The sequence below is a fragment of the Poecilia mexicana genome, unplaced genomic scaffold (assembly GCF_051168715.1).
Source record: "Poecilia mexicana isolate PSO_F unplaced genomic scaffold, ASM5116871v1 scaffold_22, whole genome shotgun sequence".
Taxonomy (NCBI): Eukaryota; Metazoa; Chordata; class Actinopteri; order Cyprinodontiformes; family Poeciliidae; genus Poecilia; species Poecilia mexicana.
In genome coordinates, this window is record NW_028263391.1 from 9,616,958 (window position 1) to 9,628,003 (window position 11,046).

Sequence of the window (11,046 nt, forward strand, 5' to 3'; positions counted from 1 at the left end):
TTTAATGGGATGAATGGCAATCAGGGAACACAGAGGGGATGTGGGGGGGGGGGGCGAGGCGCAAACTACCCGAGATTATCAATCAGCAAAAATATGTTGGGTTATCAACAGCCATCAAGGCCTGTCACAGTCATTATTGTGATAATGACAGTGGAGCTGAAGCACCGCTGCAAATCATAACTCTTGGAATTTTTTTTTTTTTTCTTTTCTCAAAAGCGAGTTGATGTAGAGGCGTCACGGTGACAGGCAGGAGCACGAGCTGATGCTGATAGCGCTGCTGATGTAATAAGAGCAGGATTACCACACGTCTTTCACGTCCAAATTCTGCACTGTTTTGGCCAGACTCAGAGCAGCAGAGATCATTTCCGAAGGAATCAATTCAATTCTACTGAATTTGGTTCATTTACATTTTGCCAAATGACAACAAATGTCGTCTTGAGGCGTTTTACACAAAAATAAATAAATCTTTTTTTTTTTTTAAATGCAATCGATCACCATGTGGATGGATGGACTGAATCAATGTTCAAATTTAATGTTCTATCTTCCTATTCTATCTACATCCACACCTTGAAATCACTCCCAGGCCCTCCCAGTCTGCATGGGATCACTGCAAGGAGGGAAAACGAACAATTTCGCAGAAGTTAGACAGAAAGCAACAACAAAACAAAGACGGAAAACAGCTGAGAACGCAGAGTCTTGCACTGGAATATTTCCTCTCAAGCCTTAATGAGATCTAAATTGGATAAAGCATCTCGATCTGCTCATACAGTGTTGAACACTGGCACTCGGAATGCAATAATGATCATGATGGTATGGTAGCTGTAATCATCCAGCAATAATCTGGCATCGGCGGGTTAGAAAAGAAGGCAGCAGTGAAAACATCACCGCCTGGGAGAGGAAGAGCAATCACAGAGGTGATTATAACAGGAGGGAGGGGGGCGGGGGGGGAGAGAGATGAAGGGATGAGTGAAAACCAGAGGAGGAGGAGGAGGCAAGATGGGAGGAAAAAGGTGAAGGAATGGAGAATTAGAGGAAGACCAGACAGATAAGGGGGGAGAGTAATGGGTTAGAGAGTGGGTGCAAAAGGAGGAGGAAGGGAGTGGGATTGCATAAGCAGTAAGAAGTCAGTCAAGTCTGCCACTCAGGATGAGAGCCTCGCAGTGAAACAGCTGAAATCTGATATTGATTACATCAAAGCCCTCCTCCTGCTCTGCACACAATGTACGCCCGCCTTCGGAGAGAAGCGGCTCCCGAGCCAAGTTTCTCACATGCGCGCGTTAGCGTGCGCCGAGAAACAATGCGAGAAAGGTCAAACCATATCCAAAAAGTATGCTTTTAAAGCCTGCCAGGGAACAGAAACAGGTGGCGGGCGCACGTGTGGATGGATGGTAGGCTGGGGGTCGGAGGGGGGGGGGGGTGAGCTTTCGTAACGCTGCAAGACGCTGCCGGACGGCCTGGGGAAGGAGGAGGCTCACCAATCTGGGCTAAAGTGCTCACTGACAAACTAGAACAAGACACAATAGAGTCCCAGTCATCTTTTTTTTTTTTCCTTATTAGAAGGGGGTGCACTGTTTATCTCTGAGCAAAAAACAACAACAAACAAAAAGCCCCTCCCCCTATTTGAAGAAGATCAATACTCAGCCCAGATAGACCAGTGGGATCCCTCCTGTTAGACTCTGCCTTGATGGGAAGCAACACAGTCAACACTCAAGCCTCCTTCTCAGATCAGCCAAGTGAAGTAGTCAGCAGTCAGCATAGCTCTGCATCATTATGGGAGCAGGAAAGGACTCTGGCTGAATGTGATTGTGCATATGTCTCTTGCTGCTTTATTTATAAGACGGGCCTGGCACAGGTGTGGCTTTCCTCCTTGTCTCTCTTGAGTTTTTTCTATCCTCTTCCCCCCGCACCCTCTGTGCACACACACACACAAACACACACACACACGCACACACACACACACACACTGACGCAAGCCAGCCAGAGATGACGGTCACTGCTTCTCCTTCCCCATATTATTCATGTCACATATTTCCACTGTCTGCCTCTGTGTCCTCTCTGGCGGTCAGAAAACACACTCACTGTTTTTCTTTCTTTTCTTTTCTTTTTTTTTTTCTACATAGGGCCCCTGCTCCCAGCAAAGCACAGACCCTGCACTATATCAGGCGAGCAGCATCACACATCAAATGCATGAGGGGCTATAACTCACAGCCAGTCCAATTTAGACAGTAGTTAGTTAGAATAAAGCGTGAGCAGTTCGTTCACTACGATGCATCCACAAATAAAGAGCGTATCAAAAGCATTTACCAGGCTAGGTATGGAAATCCTTGGCAGAGTAACGCAATCCAGTTGAATTCTTCATTGTCTGCCTCTCTTTTCCCCCTCTCCACACACACACTAGATCCACGCAGCGTCGCTCGGCTCAGTTCGGATGCAGGTAAATACTCACTCAGTCCGCCGGCAAAAGAAGAAAAAAAAAAAAAAAAAAAAAAAAAAAAAAGCAACGAGGAAGCGACCGAAGGAACACTTTAGCGGCTGACTGTCGACATGTCGTTCACGTCCAGCCGCACTCTTCTCCCTCTCTCCTCTCCTGTAGCGGCCGAGGAGGATGAGGAGGATGAGGGAGGGTTGGTGGAGGGCGGTGCGGGGGGGGGACGTGATAAGACTGCAATGAGGTAGAGGATGAAAACCGAGCGAAGGAGAGAGAGAGAGAGGAGGACTTTAAATGAATAAATAAATAAATAAATAAGTCGTTTGGCTTTAGGATGCAGGGTCCGCTTCTCCACGGAGCAGCCCGTGGGAGCTGCGGCAGTGCGCGAGCGAGCGAGTGAGTGGACCCGGCGGTCGCTCGTGCGCTGCGCGGAGTTGGAGGCTGCGTAACGATGGAGAAGCCTCTCTTCATCTCTAACACAACTGGGTAATTCAGAGAGGAGAGGAGAGGAGAGAGACAGAGAGAGAGCGAGAGAGAGAGAGAGAGAGAGGGACGCGGAACGGAATTAATCATGCAATATAAGGCGGCGCGCAAAGTGGCCCTGTTTTTAGTTCATAAACAGATTACAGAGGAGACATCAGAGTCACACAGCCAGTGGGGCCCATATAAACTTCCCCCTCACGTTACCCGAGTGAGCGGCGGGCTAAAAAAAAATAATTATATTACTTTCCCGCTATACCGACGATAATTTATAATCTCATTAGTTTATTCATTTCTCCTCTTGCCCTTAAGCACCTATACGGATTTCGCTTTAAAAAGGGAAGGAAATAACGGTGTGCGTTACCATGGTGATTTGGTGCCAGCTGTCTTTGGCTGCGGAGGAGACTGTGATGACTTTTGAAGAGGAACGAGTGTTTTTACACTACAGCAAGGCCCGACAGTCTGCGCGAACTTCCTCCAAGCGAAGAAGAAGAGACAGCAACAGATGCAGCGCCGCTCACTCAGAGGCGACCCACGGCCACGATGATTTTTTTTTTTGGGGGGGGGGGGGCAGTCCACTCAACACTGCTCTACTGGAAATTAATTTGTGTCGTTCATGTTTCAATGTTTACGGATTAAACTGAGGCATCTGAACGAATTCGAATATTATTGTAAAATTAAGAAACACTAAATCTAAGAATCTTCGTCAAATCATGGAAATTTTTGATTTTTGTTTCTCAAAAGGAAGTAAAAGTACGTAGACACAATTGTATTGTTATAGCATCTTTCACAGATCACAAACGCCTTCTCAAAGGCAAGACAATTTTCATAGAGATAAACATCAACAACAACAACAACAAACAAACATAAAATTAAAATAAATCCCGGTGTAATAATTACTACAATTCACAATATGCAGTTCTGTGTGTTGATGAATCACATGACATTTTGATAAAAAGCAGTGATGTTTGTGGTTGCATCCAAATGAGTGCTGGTTGTCTCAGACAAGTCGCTTTCTGTGATTTATTAACAGCAATTTTAAAGAAGTACCCGACTTCTAAATCTCAAAAACCAATCTTGTTTTCATTTGTATGAGTGTTCCTCAAAAAAAAAACAAAAAAAAAACACTTTTGTAAACCCGAATTTCATGACAGCCTGGGGTGGGTGGGGCTCTCTGCTGCAGCCACCTTGCTCTCTTTTGCCTTGGGCTGGCCGTGGCACCGCACTCTCTTCTCCGGCGTTGAATTTAACTCCCCGCATAGGCTAATCACAACTTGCTAGGTGGTCGTTACTCCACCGATATTGCCTCCAAGTGGCAGCGAAGTGGGGTCCCAGTGAAGCCTGGGGTCCCCTGTAGGTCTCAATCAGACACATTGTGGCGTCGCATTGTTGAAAACATGCATTCAGTGGCGTTCAAATAGCAGGCGGCCAGTTTCACGGCTATAGGAAAAGATTTAATAACAACATGTCTTCCACGTTACTGAGCTGAAAGTTCAATTTTCAGTTCAATTTCACATTGATTTCTGCGTGCATTATAAGGTGAATCACCTTGAGGAAATGGAGAGGTGCATCTCTCCCTCTCTCTGCTCCTTCCACCCTCCCCGCCCCGTTCTTCCCTCTCCTGCTAGCAGTGGAGGGGAAAGCTCTCCCTGGAGATTCCTATCAGAAACAGTAACGGAGACGGTTCCAGTAATATCAGGGAGATGCAGATGATGGTTATAGATCTCAGGGCTCTCAGGTGCATTAGTCCTTATTACTGCCTCCCCACAAGGCTACTTAACGTTTGCTTGCAGTGGAAACAAGCAGGCAGAGACAGAGCATGCATGTATGCACGGCCACGTAGATGCATGTACTTGTTTAGAGTGCTTAAACATTGATGCACGCGTTTGAATTGCTTAAAACGCTGCTGCCAGTCTGAGGCTGGCATACACTTATGAACCTGAATGTCGCAATAATTTGGGATTTTTAATGGCTTATTTAAACCAATGTGTTTTTCCTGGATGGAATAATTATAGCACATCCAACTTTAATGACTTTTAGGTGTCACTGCGGATTTTCCTCATCTACATATGGTCTTGTAGGTAGATGTCGGTAGAGTAGTCCTCTTGCGATCGGAAGGTTGTAAGTTCGATTCCAGCTTCCTCCTGCCACATGTCGATGTGATACACCTACCCATCTGTGTATTGTGTGTAAGGGTGAAAGTGACTCTAGTGTAAAGTGCTTTAAGTGGTCAGTCAAAATGACTGGAAAAGCTCTAGAAATATTCAGTCCATTTACCATAGATAGTCAGACAGAAGTGACTGGCATGCAGTTAACTTGGTTGGTTGATTCTGGAGTACCATTCATACATTTCCAGTAGGATTAAGAACTAGGCCTTGGCAAAAGTTTAATGTCAGCTTGCTTTATCCAAAACCAGCTTTGCTGTGTAGTTGGACAACTAAGTCTAACTTAGTTGTCGATTTAAGATGAGGCTAATAAATCTGGAAATAGTCCTCCTCTTATTTTAGGGGTCAACCTCTAACTTCAAATTGGGCTGGCTGCTGGGCCAGCTCAAACAGAGCCACTGCTCTTGTGGCTCCGTTTGGTCTGATGCAAAGACACCAAACCTGGGTTTGAACCCAGCCTGATCCGGGCTCCACTGGCAACAAATCAATGGCCATGCTGTTACCAACTTGCTGTGCAGATATTCTTAGTTTTAGAGAACATCGAATGTTTGTTGTCATTATGCAGAAAGCTCAACTTTAAGTCTGCTTAAAGTCTAAAAATTTCATCCACAATAACTTTGCCCTATTCAAGTGGGCCTACTGCTTCTTTTATGGTTGGGATCCTCTCACTCCATTGTCATCTGCACAATGATACCAGTGTTCCAGTACTTCCCAGTTTATGTAAAACTTGAGCCTGGGTTGTTTACTTTTCAACACCCTTACCAATTTTCCTTCATCTGAACCTGGCAGTTTGGGTCATGTGGACACAACAATGGGTTTCAACAGAAAAATGATCCCCGATGCACGACAGACCTGTTGGGAATTGATAGCAGCTTTTTCTTTGGTTCCAACAATACAGGAAGCACCAAGGCTCAAAACTACTCTCACTTGAGATATGCTGGAACGGCATCGTCACTGTAGCCATGAACTGAGATGGAGATGGTAGTTTGCTCCAATATTGACATCTCTTGGCTGTAATTTAAAACGTACTAAATGAATCAGTCAATTCCCCTCTGGAGAGACGTCCAAGCCCAAGAACACTGTACCAGCTGTCAGGCATGGTGGTGGTAGCATCATACTGTGTTTTGACTACTGGTGCATTTGACTAAGTGGAGGAAATAATAAAGATACCTCCAAATTCTTCCGCCTTCTTAAGCAGTTGTGTTTAAGAAGCCAACTTAAACACAACTGGACACTAGGCTTCTGGAGTGACCTTGAACTCAGCCATATTGAAAACCTGTGAATTATCTTTGAAAGCCAACAAAAATAGTCAGAGTTGTAAGGAATTAAATTCCTAATTTAATTCTTTAAATTAGGAATGCAACTTTTGATTAAGAAAAGAGGTTGAATGTTGAGCCAGGAGATTGTTGGTTGCTACAAAAACCATGTGAGTCTGTTGCTATTTGATTTGTGTCCATTGATCTAAATACTAGGTACATTTTTGACCACGCATGAAACAAAGAAAATAAGCAGCACGAGTAAACTTGCACACCAAATTTGATCTATTTGGTGTATGAGCCATTCATCCTGCAATAAAAGTTGATAGCCCTAAATAATGTGACATTTGCGGCCAAAGTATTGCAACAGTGCACAGGTTTGCTATTATTTCCATCTAAGGATGGAAGAATCAGAAACTTGAGCCCATGCAGAATGAACTATAAAAGAGAATCTGTTGGAGAAAGATTGACTTTGTTCACTGAAGAGACGCTGTTGAACCGTGGAGGCTCGCTAAACGAAAAAAACAAATGGAGAGGAACTGAAAGACGATAGTTATGAGATCCCATCCGATACCTGGGTATCTTTTCTTCAGAGGGAGGAGCTGCTCTGAGGAAATAGGTTTTTTTTTGTTTGTGTTTTTATTTTTTTGGTGGGGTGAAGAGGGGAAGTGTTGACTGTGCCTCTAAAGTAGGGGATCTATTTATAATGGCCTAGTGCTGTCTCTGGAGCTGTCCACAGCCGAAATGGATGGGGATTCATGCTGTTTCATTTCAACCACATATCCTCTCCTCTTCCTCCACTTCTATCTCCAGACTGAGTTTCTTTCTGATAATACTCAGATTCTTTATATTTTATACCCCTTTCTTGTTTTCTTTTATCTCCTCCCCTCTTCTCCCATCCCTGCTTTGACTCTCCTGTGGGCTCTTATTAATTTGGACTGGTTTCCTCTCCACACTTTCTTTGATTTAATCCACTTTGTTTCCCTCTCCAGGCTCACTCCTTCCCCTTCCACCGAGGACGCACTGCAAAAAGTGGTCATCTCAGATTTGTGGCTCTCTCCAATTATGATCTTGCTCAAAAGATGTCCGTCGGGACGCGCAAGTGCACACACTCGAGACTTGAGGGCAAGGCGACATGTCGAGAGGAGCGGGAGACGTGGATTATTCCTCCTCTCAGGCGATCCGTGGATGTCCTTCAGAAATCTTATTTGAACGTACACATTTTCTCACGCTCCTGTGGGTGCTTGAATGCATGTTTTGGTTTCTTTGGGGGGTCTTCACTGCCCCTCCTGGTGTCTTGCTACTCAGAAGCCTGAGGCTTGTGGGACAGGAAGAAGGCAAGGGCGTGTTGCCTTCTCCTGGTATAAGAAAGAGTCTCTGAAAGTTAGACGTACTTTAGTATACTTGTAGCCAGATTCATTTAACATATGCTGGTATTTAAGCCCATTTATTTTGTAAAGCAAATTTGCATTGAGGTTTATTTATTGAACATATTTCTTTTTTAAAGATTTTTTTGGCTCTAGTGGCCTTTATTTGATAGTTAATTGACAGGAAAGTGGGAAATGAGAGAAGGGGGAAGACATGCAGCAAAGGTTGCCAAGGCCAGGAATCGAACTTGTGACGGCTGTGTTGAGGACTAAGGCCTCCATATGTGGGTTGTGCTTAACCCCTGCGCCACCACAGCACACCCCCTATTAAACATATTTCTGTGCAATGGGCCAACTTCAAATATTCTGTTGTATGGCAGTTTATTTAAATACTTCATTAGCTATAAACACAATTAAAATGCATTACAACTCTACCCTGTGATAGGCAACAAATATAAGTAAATAAGTAAATAAATAATAAGTAATAAGTAAATTTATACTTCAGTGGTTAATTATTAAGATATGTTGTTACTTCACGCATTATTTAGAGTTAAACAAAATATTACCAGTATGCTAAACAGTATGCTAAAGCCTTATGGGACAATTTCCCAATCTGAACCTGGGTAAACAAAAAAATAAATAAAAACAACGTTGCCCCCGTTGTAAAAATCATGAATCACAATTTTTGTAAACTCGAGTTCCTTTTCTCTTACTGTACCAAGGAGCGCTGGACCTGTCAAAGAAAGAATAGCATCACTTCAGTAGAACCAGTCTGACAACATGAAGTAGGCCAAAAGTTCTCAAACGCAAAGATGACGTCTAATTTGTAAGGCATTGGGACTTCAGTGAACCAGACTGGTGGTTCACTGGTGGAGTGGTCAACGCACCGAAATAACCAGAAGAGTGTAAAGATGACCTAACTAGGAAGTCTCAAAAGGACCAAGAACAAAATCTAAAGCACTGCAAGCCTCATTTGCATCTGTCAGAGTTTATGATTCAGCTTTTCGACAGAAACAAAACGGCATCAGTTGGACGATTTAAAGGCCAAAACCACTTCTGAGTCCCAACCATAAATCAATTGAGTTTATTTGTATAGCACATTTCATCAATACGGAAGTTTAAAATGCTTTACATCATAAAACCACAAAAACAACAAACATTTTTACATTTTGATGAAGAGCACAAAGACCGTCTCCCATTGTCCAAAGAGGCTCCACCCGACTCCTGTCACTTTTATGCAGATGACATTCAACTATCCTGCTCCATTAAGAGTTCTTCTAATTGTGCAATCTTGAGACTAATTAAATACGATATGTGATCTTCAACTTCACTCTGAGAATCCCCTGAGAGCAGCCTTCCTCTGACCTGTCAGCAGATGAGTCGTTTAAATTCTGCCGTCGAGCCAAACTTATGGAAGTTCAAGTTGTTTTTGAACAATCAATGTCACTTGAAGGCCATTCAAAGGAATCTATCCAAAACGGTTTAGTCCGCAATAAAGTTGATATCAAAACAGACCCTGGAGATGGTGATTAATGTTTGTCTTTCCTCTTCTTTAGATTATTGCAGCACACATTGTTTTTTTTTGTTTCACAAGTATAAATAAAAAAAACTTCAGTTGGCTCAAAACTCTGCAGGAATACACTTACATAATATATTCTGTCAACAGCATTAAGGATGATTTGTGTCCAGCTACATCTGGCATAAAACCAGCACAGCGTTTTAGAGAACTTTAGAGCGTCTTACCAAGGTGGTGTTTTGATGATCAGGGATTGCTTCGCTGCTTCTGACCCTGAAAAACCTGATGTAATTGATGGAACAGTGAAGGTTGCTCTCTCGGTGGAGGAAATAATCTGGCTGTCATTTTGTGCCCAAGGGCCAGAACAATGATCTGAAGCGCACCTATAAATGAGTGCAGTGAAGGTTTTGCTGTGCTCTAGTCAAAGTTCTGACTTAAATCAGGTTGTTTGTGCTTGGAAACCCTCCAGTCCAGTCCTGCAAAGGAGAGCGGTACAAAATTCCTCTACGGTCACAAGACAGTTATTGCAACCACTTGCTATCACTTTGCCCACAATAGGTGTGAGTGGAAATGACTTTGTCACAAATGTGAAAACAGCTTTTTGTGTTTTCTCAGGTTATTGTCATCTGATATTAAATCAGTGTTTAATGATCTAAAACAGTAAAGTGTGACAAAAAAAAGTCAACAGTAGAAAGAAGCTGTCAGGAGGCATGTACATTTCCACAGCCAGACCTAGACTAACAATAATTGCCACAGCATATTTTTAAAAATAGACGCAGGTACGTGGAATTTCAACTATTATCACTACTGTTTTCATACATGCAGCTGGAGAGGAACTTCTTCAGAGCCTCCCACAAAAAAATAAAAACGCCTGAAATAACTGAATAAAAACCAGGCATAAAATCTGGTAAATTGGAGGCCAGGCTTCACAGTTTTCTCTGCATTTAAGAAATACAGTTAAATGTTTAAATTATTCATTTGAAATTGTGTGCCCCTATTATCTTCAAGTTCTTGTTCAGTGATAAACCTGACAATTTTAATTCTGATTTGTTTTTCTCTTTAAACTGTTTGTTCGCAATTTGTAATAGACAGAAATGTTCAATAGCTATCAGAGATTGTTCTGGAAGAAAAGAGCAAAAATACAGACTCAATGCACCTTTTTTGAGAATTTTACAGCCATAAATTAAAAAACAAAACAAAACAAACAGGCGACCCAGTTGTAAACTATGGTCATACGATTGAGATCATTTTGAAATAAACTAAAGGAGATTTATTCTTAAAAGAATCTAAAAGTGGGAAGAAGAATAAGAAAAAAAAAAGGGAATGAAGGAGAAGAGGGGCAGACGGAGGAGGGAGGGGAGAGAAACAGACCGGCTGTGGGAGGGAGAAGACAATGAGCGGTGGGCATTGGAGGTTTGGTGAGATGTGGAGGAGGACGAGGACAGCCAGGAGGGCAGGTGGTTCTGTCATTAGCTCCAGATTAAAGCAGAGGGCAACTCCAGAGGACTCACCTCTGATTCACACAGTGGTTCTGCAGGCAAGGACGAGCCTCGCGGGAGACAGGGAACACATGCACACATGTGAGAGAGCGTCCGGGCCGGAGACGCTGGAGTGATTCACAGGATTACCCACGGGCCCGTGATTATACACACATAAATACACACATATAGCCGCACAACACCCCCTCCTCATTTACACCGTGACTCACAAGAACATGTCGACTCCCACACACACACACACGATCTCTCACAGACACACACATCGCTGCACCACTTAATCAAATCTCCTGTTTTAATTAGGATTCAAATCAGTTGCCATGGGAACCTTGCCCCCT